General features: G+C 38.8%; 1 protein-coding gene across 5 annotated transcripts in view; it reads left to right on the top strand.

Moving 5' to 3' along the window:
• Positions 1 to 262: 262 nt before the first annotated feature.
• Positions 263 to 10,065, top strand: part of TMEM232 (transmembrane protein 232) — a 310,133-nt gene continuing 300,330 nt past the window's right edge. Inside the window, exons 1-3 of one of the 5 annotated variants that reach the window (XM_058276997.1) lie at positions 263 to 516; positions 639 to 751; positions 1,602 to 1,722. The gene's annotated coding sequence lies outside the window, so the exon portion shown is untranslated. Of the gene's footprint in view, positions 1,053 to 1,601; positions 1,723 to 10,065 lie in introns of all 5 variants that reach the window. The other 4 variants (XM_071209324.1, XM_058276991.2, XM_058277002.1 and 1 more) reach the window with 4 other exon arrangements.

The raw sequence follows: 10,065 nt of genomic DNA, 5'->3' as shown, positions 1-10,065 counted from the left end.
GACGTTTTTAATTTATTTTAAAGCTATTTTCTTCACCAGGACAACCCTTGCGTATTAGCTTTGGATTTAATCAGAAATGCTTTTCCGCGCTCTTCCATATATTAAAAAAAGTAAACTTTCGCGGGATATATGAAGTTGCTCGCCCATTGGTAGACACAGGAATTTTATAAGGATTTAATTTAGATTTTATTGGATAGTAGCTTTAAAATTAGGCATTCTTTTGAGTTCCGATCGCCCTCTTGTGGTGAATAGGTAGTAGAGCAGCCTGCATACTTTGTTTACAGGAATAGAGGACACGATCCCGACTGCTGAGGAAATAGGCAGCTCCAGATTTTCTATGTAAAACTAGTTTATGGGCAACAATTTGATTCTAAGACATGCTACCTTTTTATAGCAAGCATACTTTTTAATTTTTTAAATTTAGCTTTTATTTTTTTGGTGAAGCTCTGAAGGAGACATTAAGACATTCGTAGAGATACCACAGACTAACAAGCTATCCCTAGCCGGATAGTCCACGTACGTACAGCATTTAAAACAGATCATTTCTGTGTGCTTAGAATTTATTTCAAAGGTTATGCAAATCTTTTACAAATATTGCATTTATTCTTTCGAAACTGAATACAATGTGGCACTTAAAGTTCTGATTGGCTAAGCCCTGGTCACGGTACAAGAGCAACCTTCCGGCTGTCTTAGAGACTCACGCAGCGTCCTTAGCAACCAGTCTTGGTCCCTAGCGACCCGGAGCACCGCGGTGAGTGATACGTCCCGCTTCTGACGGTTTGGGAGGGAAGGTTATTGCCATACTCACTATCTTGGGACACCGAATCCCCCACAAATGGGAGTACTGAGCTTCCTTTCTCAGGGTCCCATAGCTCTGGCTGTTGGATTAAGCATCTACAGGCGCCCGGGCCAGGCCCGCCATCTTGGCTCCCCTGACAACCCCAGTGATCTAGTCGGGGAAACCTCCTTCCAGGCTGGAAGCAGGCAGGTGGGGCAATCAGCCACCGGGTCATTTGAAGGGGAAATAACTTTTGCAGGGGAGACTAAAGGAGGTAAGAGACTTTCTTATTGCTGTCAATAGGGGAATTCTTCTAATTTCCTCTGGACTTCCTTGTCCTGGGATAACTCTTAATTCAGAAGCAGGAAGGAGTCTTTTGGATTTCAAAAGATAAAGTTCAAAATTTGGAGCAGGATGTGTGTGTAGTGGAAGGCTGTGGGTGTGAAATAAAATAAATTTAAACCGGTAATTTATCTTGAGAAAAGGGAGTGAGTTCTTGATTAAGAAAAATTTCTAGGTGGGGTAAGACAGTGGTATGATTCATTTGCCCTTTATTGATAAGTCTGAATGGACTCTATTTTTTTCAGTGGTCTTTGATCAAATGGCCATTTCCTCCATTAAAGTTGTGGTCTAATTCTTGTATTAAGACAGCCTACCTTTCCAAAGACTTGATATAGTTTTACTATTATCTAGTCCTCAGAAAAATCATATGTCTTTTAAAGATCCGTGGGCTTCTACAACATTGTTTTAACAGGGACTTTAAAAAAGTACACTAGGGATCAATATTAATTTTTTCTTATGTTTAATTCTGGGTCTATGCCAGAGTGCGGATGAACTGCTGAGCATCCAAACAGCTTACCGGAGCCACGTCATGAGCTAGAACATATCTCTTTATTGTGTAAAACTTTTTTGTTTTGATGCCAGCATAAATCTTTAGGTTCAAGGTGAGTACCAGGTTTTTACTTAAGTAATAATTGCTTTGTTTGAACCCGTTTGATCTTGGTGAATAATGCCACCTTCTTATTGAACATCTGATTCATTATCAGAATCATTGATTTGGTAAGTGTTCCTCTCTTGAAGGTCATTGCTCACCCAGACCTCCTAGTGCAGTGTCTGGTCACAACAAGTACTTAGTAAATAGTTTTGTGTTCTCAATCAGCGTTTCCCAACATGTGTCTTGTGATTCTGGGAGATGGTGTTCTAAAAGGTTTCTGTGGTCAATTAATTTAGGAAAAATTATACCATACTGCTATCCAGGAAGATTCATAATGCATGTGAGCATATTAAGAACTCTGAGAAGTCTTACAACATGAAAACCTATTTAATTTTGTTTAATACAATGCTTCCCAAATCACAACAAAAAACTTTTTGGGGATAGTTACATTCCAAGAAGACATACACCTTTTGGTATTTACTGTTCTAAATGACATACTATACTCTTTAGTTTTGCTTATATTTCCATAAAATCAAGTTTAAATGAATTAGTTTTTCTAAAATGTTTCCTACTGATTCATAATAATGCCAAAGAAATTGTTTTATTCCTATTACTTTACATTTTCAATAGTAACATAATAAATCACTTGCTAAATCTATATTTACTTGATTCATTTTTGTTTGGAACACTCATTTCTTACTACAACATGGTGAGTTTTGCTGAGACCATATTTTTAACAACCTAGTATGTAGTATGTAGCAGGTTCTGTATAACTATTTGATAAATGTATAAATGAAAATGAAAAAAATTACTGATTATTCTTTTAGAATGCCAGTTAAATGGTAGTGACAATTTTTCTACCACAAAATGGCAAGGACCCAAATGCAGGCAGTGACTGTGAAGTAGAGATAGACCTGAGACCCATTCCTGATGTACAACACATAGGACTTGGTTACTGATTGATTTGGGCAGATAGCAGAAGTTAAGGATAACTCTAAAGTTCTTAGCTTGTGAATGTCAATTACTAAAATAAGAAAATGACAAGCAACTGGTCTACCTTAATTTGCCGAAGGGCTGGTTATGTGAAGTACCAGAAATGGGTTGGCTTTTAAAAAAATTTTATTTTTAAAAAGTTTCTTCCCACCCCCTCATTGTGTACTTGCTATGTCTGTTCCTCTTCCTTGTTTCCTTAGGAGGCATCAGGAACCAAACCCAGGACCTCTAATGTGGGAGGGAGATACCTAGTCACTTGAGCCACCTCTGCTCTCTGCTTTGTTGTATTTCTCATTATGTTTTCCCTCCTTCTATCTCTTGTGTCATCTTGTTGCATCAGCTCACCATGCCTGCCCATCATGTCAGCCAACTGTCTTCTTTAGGAGGCATTGGGAACTGAACCAGCTACTTCCCATGTGGTAGGTGGGAGTTCAATCACTTGAGCCAAATCCACTTCCCAGGTTGGCTTTTATAGAGGGGATTTATTTGAGGTAAAATTTTACAGTTCCAAGGCCATGAAATGTCCAAATCAAGGCACTATTAGAGGTGCTTTCTCGCAAAGTCAGCTATTATTCATTCTGTTGTCTGGCCATGTGGCAAAACAAGATGGCCACTGATCTCTGCCCAGGTCTCTGCCTTCTCCTCCAGAATCTACCATTTCTGGAGCTCAGCTGTGGGCAACCAGGCAAAGGGTTTGTTTCTTTCTGGGCCTCCTTTAGTATTCTTGACAGCTCCCTTTCTTCCTGAGTCAAGCTGCAAGCTGTCAGGCAAATGGCTTCTTTCTCCCTGGGCCTCAGCTCTTTGAACCTCTTGGTGGCTTCTCCTTGCAGCCCAGCTGTGGACAAAACTGAGTCCTTTCTCTCATATTACAGGGTCAAATAAGCCGGTTTCCTTTATCTGTCTATCTCTGTTGCTGCCTCTCTCTGTCTCTCTTTGTCAGACTCAGCAAGAGGACAGAGACTCAACCAGAGGCATGCCTCACTGAAGTAGTCCAGTTGAAAGGGTCTTACTCCTCACAGGAATGAATTGGTTCTCTTTTTGGAATTCATAAAATAACTTCAAACTGTCACAACTGAGATAAGAAAAATACAGTACAAGGAACAGTTCTTTGGGAGTGGGCGTAGCTCAGTGGTTGTTTGCCTGCTTCCCATGTATGAGGTCCCAGGTTCAATCCCAGGTACTTCCTTTAAAAAAAAAAAAAAAGAATCCAAAGAAAGGGAACAGTTCTTGGGGGCTTGGAATGGGGAAATAATGAATTTTATTTGGGGCAAGTTTTTTGATGTTTTCATTGAGTTGGGTGTCTAGAATGGAATTGGGAAAACAAATCTAGAACTCAGAAGAGTTCAAGACTGGAGAGAGGGACCTGCAAGTTACAGGCTTGTGGTGAGAACAGATGGTATTTTTTTCAACCCTAGAGAGGTGAGAGTATGAAGAAAAGAGTACTCAGGTCACAGGATTGGTGTGACTATCAGAAGAAATAAAGTGTGTGAGAATGCTTGGCAAACTATAAAGTCCATTCAAGTGTTAGTTATTATTATTAATCCCAGAAATCTTCCTGAAGAAATAGGTTTTCAGGATGATTTAGGATGTTCTTTTTTTTTTTTAAAGATTTATTTTTTATTTCTCTCCCCTTCCCCGCACCCCCCCCCCCACCAGTTGTCTGCTCTCTGTGTCCATTCACTGTGTGTTGTTCTGTGTCTGCTTGTATTCTTGTCAGCGACACCGGGAATCTGTGTCTTTTTGTTGTGTCATCTTGCTGCGTCAACTCTCTGTGTGTGCGGTGCCACTCCTGGACAGGCTGAGCTTTTTCCAGGCTGGGCGGCTATCCTTATGGGGCGTACTCCTTGCTCGTAGGGCTCCTCTATGCAGGGAACACCCCTGCGTGGCATGGCACTCCTTGAGCGCATTAGCACTGCACTTGGGCCAGCTCATCACACGGGTCAGGACGCCCTGGGTTTGAATCCTAGAACTCCCATGTGGTAGGCGGACACTCTATCCATTGAGCCAAATCTGCTTCCCTAGGATGTTCTAGGGTTGTATCTTATTACACATAAATTCAACTGCAATTGCTTAACTAAGTAGAGATTTATTTTCTCAAAAGACAAAAAAACAAAAAGTAGGCATGTCAGGAATCACACAGTGACTCTATAATGCTATCAATGTCCCAGGCCCCTGCCATTATGTTCCATCATTGTATTATATGGGTTTTATCTTCATAGTCACCTACAACTTGCAAGGTGCTGTTCCATCATTCTTAGGTTTATGATACAGATAGGTAGAAGAAATAGGAAGGGAAAAGGAAGAGAGTGCTGCATCTCTATCAGGAAAGTAGAATTTTACCAGAAATCCATAGTAGACTTTGGCAAGAACTTCTAGTTGCAAAGGAGGCTAAGATACTTAAAGGAAAAAGCTTTTTAGCCAAGGACATTGCCCATCCAAATAAAATCAGGTTTGCTTTAATAAAGCACAGAGAATGAATATGGGATAGTGTCTGTCATAAGGGATATGGCTGATAGTATGCATGGAGAAAACTCCATGTTTAATGATAGCTAAAATTTACATATATTTTGAGATTTATAAAGTGTTACTCATTTAGCATCTAATTTGATGCTAATAATATCCCTGGGTAATAATCTTTGGTAGGCTTGAAAATATTAAAAAGAGCAAAACTTGTGATCAGTGTATCAGCCAAGACATAGCTATGGTTTATCTTATTTGAACTTTATTATTAATACATAGATAGAAATGTATAATGGAGGATTTCTACAAACAAAAAACACTCAGCCTCACCAGTCTCTTGTATTTGAGCTATGTTTCTGATAGACTGAATAATCTCCTTTAATAATCTCACAACTGGTCTTGCACTTTAAAGGTGCCTGTTCAATTAACAACAGCAAACACAGTCCATACATACAGATGTTCCCATCATGCAAGGAATCCCGATGTAGAAAAGGCCAAAATTTGTTGGGGTGTGTGGAGGTAGGAATGGGATAATCTCATTTTTCTGCCTTTTCCCTAAGAGAGAAATATGAAGTCCTTTGTAAGAATGTTACTAATGGTTTTGGGAGGTCTAAATTTTCAGAGGATAACATGAATCCTATGCTAAGTTTGACTGATTTTTAAAGCATATGGCATGGCATTTAACTGGCAATACTGACTAGGTCCAGTCCAGGTACTTGTCTCAGACTATCTAAACTCCTTGCTGCTATAAACTAATAGAAAAAAGGTTCCCTGAGAAGACAGTATTCAAGGGTGATAACCCAAATGATAAATCCAGCATCTGTTTCTCTAGATTAGGGATTGTCAAACTAAGGCCCCATGCCAAATGTGTCCTGCTTTTATAAATAAAGTTTTATTGGAACACAGTCATGTGCATTCATTTATGTATTGTATATGACTGAATTGTTGCAATAGAGACTGTCTAGCCTTCGAAACACAAAATATTTCTATTTTTCCTTATATAGAAAAAGTTTGCCAACTCCTGATCTAGATAAGTAGTTACCCTTCCACATCATGGGAGTTAGGGGTGTGGTGCCCTTGTGATCTAGAAAATCTGCATAAAATTTTTTGCCTAGGCTACACCATTTTTTTTTAATTTTTAAAAAATTTATTGAAATATATTACTCATACATAGTCACAAATAAACAATAAGTGTATAGTAATAGTTGTGAACTTACAAAACAAACATATATAACATCATACAGGACTCTTGTTCTTCACCCTACCACCAGTTCTTTACATTGTTGTTAAACAGTTTTGTTTTTATTTTAATTTTTTACATTAAAAAATTTTTTTTGATAAACAGTTTTAATTAATGATTAAAGAACATTGTCAAAATATTACTACTAACCACAGTATTTTCCCCCAACCCACCTTATTATTATTATCTTTATATCATTTATATATGACCATACATGAACAATAAGTATGTACTAAAACTTGTGAACCTACATAACATCATACAGGGGTCACATATATCTACTCTCCACCAACACCTTTCATTGTCATGAGATATTTGTTACAAATTATGAAAGAATATTGTCAAAATCTTACTACTAATTATGGTCCTTGTCTTATATTTGGTGTATTTTTCCCCCAACCCATGCTATTATTATTTTTTAAATAATTTTTTATGACATAAGTTATGTAAACTTATAAAACAATCATGCACATGTGCATAATTCCCAAACAAGACCACTCTAACAACACACCATGCTATGGTGGAGCATTTGTTACAGATAAGATGATATCATCTGATTGTTACCATGTCCATAATGTATAGTTGGCTCACATTTTCCATACTACCCCATTATCAACAGAGTACATCTTCTGAATAGATGCAAGAATATTATATTACTGCTAACCACAGCCCATAGGTCACTCCAGCTGTGTGATTCCCATGCTTCTCCACATTCCCACCACCCTGCAGTAGTGATGTATATTTGCTCTAGCTAACAAAGGACACTCTTGCATCCATACCATCAGCTACAATTCTCATCCACCTCTTGGTTTACTGTGCTATTCAGTTGCTGGATTATTCTCTAGCATTCTGTCAATTGGCATTTATATACCTAGACTACCATTTTCAGCCACATCCCCATTTATAAAATAGCTGTTAACTCACTAATTGTTACCATCCACTCTATATACTTCCACACTTTTACAGTAAAGCTAATTAAAACTTCTACATACATTAAATTTCAAGTAGTCCATCTCAGTCCTCCTCTTGTCTTCTTTAAGAATCTGCCACCTACTACCAGGTCTTGAAGATATTTTCCTAAAATTTCTTCTAGAAGCTTTCTTCTTTTATTGTTAGGTTTTTGTTCCATTTGGAGTTAATTTTTGGATAAGGTGTGAGATAGGGGTCCTCTTTCCTTCTTTTGGCTATGGATATCCAGTTCTTTTAGCACCATTTGTTGAATGGACTGTTCTGCCCAAGCTGGGTGGGTTTGACAGGCTCGTCCAAAATCACTTGACCATACTTGTGAGGGTCTGTTTCTGAACCTTCAGTTTGGTTCCATTGGTCTATTGTGTCTGTCTTTATGCCAGTACTATGCTGTTTTTACCACTACAGCTAGGTAATATGATTTAAAGTCTGGAGATAACAGTTTGCTTTTCTTTTTAAAGATGTTTCTGGCTATTCAGGGGCCCTTATCCTTCCAAATAAATTTGATAATCATGTGTTCAATTAAAAAAAATGCTGGTGGACTTTTTATCGACATTACATTGAATCTTTATATCAATTTGAGTAGAATTGACATCTTAATGATATTTAATCTTTCAATTCATGAGCATAGAATGTTCTTCCAATTATTTAGGCCTTTATTGATTTCTTTTAACATTGAGTTATGGTTTTCTGAATACAAGTGCTGTACATTGTAGGTTAAGTTTATTCCTGTCATATTTTGTTTTCATCACTTTTTTTTTTAACACTTTTAGTTACTTTTATTGATATAATCTTCATTTCTAGACTCTTTCCTGTCTTTTCTTTTCAGGCTTTAGCACACCCTTTAGTATTTCCTGAAAATCTGGTCTCTTGCTTTGAAATTCTCTCACTTTCTGTTTATCTGTGAATATTCTAAACTTGCCCTCATTTTTGAAAGACAGTCTTGCCAGATATAAGATTCTTGGCAGGAAGTTATTCTCTTGTAGTATCTTAAATATATCATACCACTGTCTTCTTGCCTGCATGGTTCCGGTGAGAAATCAGCACTTAAACTCATTGGGTATCCCTTATATGTTATGCATTGCTTTTCTCTTGCTGCTCTCAGAATTCTCTTTGTCTTTTGCATTTGACATTCTGATTAGTATATGTCTCGGAGTTGGTCTATTTGGATTTTTTTGGATGGGAGTACGTTGTGCTTCTTGGTCATGGATATCTATATCCTTCAATAGGGATGGGAAATTTTCTACCATTATTTCTTCAAATATTCCTTTGGCTCTTTTCCCTTCTCCATCTGGGACACCCATGACGTGTATGTTTGCATGTTTTTTGCTGTCATTTTGTTCCCTGAGACTTTGTTCAATTTTCTCCATTCTTTTTTTTCATCTGTTCTTTTGTATGTTCACTTTCAGAGGCCACTTCTTCAAGCTCACCAATCCTTTCTTCTGTCTCCTCCAATCTGCTATTATATGATTCCATTGTTTTTCAGATTTCATTTATTGCATCTTTCAGTTCCGTAAGATCTTCTATTTTTCTATGTACGCTTTCAAGTTATTCTTTGTGGTCATCCAATGTCTTCTTAATATTCTTAATCTCTTTAGCCATCTCATTGAATTTATTAAGATTTGTTTGAACATCTTTGATTGGTTGTCTCAGCTCCATTATGTTATCTGGAGTAGTATGTTTCTCCTTTAACTGAGTCATATCTTCCTGTTTCTTGATGTGAGTTGTAATTTTTTGTTGGTGTCTTGGCTTCTGGCTTACCTGGAGTATTTATTCTGGGCGCAGTTTTTCTCTTTAGCTTAGGGCTTCCTGCCCTTTCATTCTTGCTGGTTGTGCAGTAGGAGCCAAGGGTGTAGTTGTGCTATAAACTGAGGAGGCTTAAGCTGCCCTCATTGCCCCAGGGACCAATAAAACTTCTCCCAACTTCCTCCTTTGCCAGGGGTTGGGACAGAGTCATAGCTGTGTGAATAGTCCAAGTTGTACAGGTCTATACTGTCATTTCCCAGAGAAACTGATGAAGTTTCTTGCTCCTTTCTCCCCTGCCGTGGGCAGGGATGGAGCTGCAGGTATGGGCAGCAATCTATGCAGTGTGGGTCCAAGATGACCACAGTTGCCCTGGTAGACTTATAATTATTCAGTCTGTGCCAGTCAAATGTACCTTCAGTTATGTGGATAGGCTGGTGCAGGGCTCACCAACCACCTTCCTGCCAGAGGTGGGCTGAGGCCTAGGCTAGGGCTTCAGGCCGATCTGGGTGAAGAAACCAGTTCCTATGTCACTGTGATTTTCAGTTGGCCTGGCCTCCCCTCATGCTGGGGTTGGAGTAAAAATGGTGGCCACCAGCCTCTTTCTGACCTGGACAGGTTCATTCTTTAGATGTTCTTAGGGTTATACTTTAGGCAGCCAACTTTACTAATCAATAGCTGAAATTGGTGGCCAACAATCTCTTTCTCCCCTGTTTTTGGGAAATGGAGCTTCCAGTTCCAGCCACAGATTAGCTCCTGAGGTGGCTTGTGCTGCCAGAATAGGATAATCACCAGCCTTCCACAGCTTGGCCAGTAATTTCCCAGAGAGACCGGCGCAGGTCCCTCAGCTTCCTCTCTGCTGGAGGTGGGGCTGGACCTTAGGCTAGGCCTGCAATCTGACCTGGATGGAAAGAAGCTGGTCCCTACAAGCACTGTGATTTTCAGTGGGCC

Source organism: Dasypus novemcinctus, chromosome 2 (genome assembly GCF_030445035.2).
Source record: "Dasypus novemcinctus isolate mDasNov1 chromosome 2, mDasNov1.1.hap2, whole genome shotgun sequence".
NCBI lineage: Eukaryota > Metazoa > Chordata > Mammalia > Cingulata > Dasypodidae > Dasypus > Dasypus novemcinctus.
This window is presented reverse-complemented; position numbering and strand designations above follow the sequence as displayed.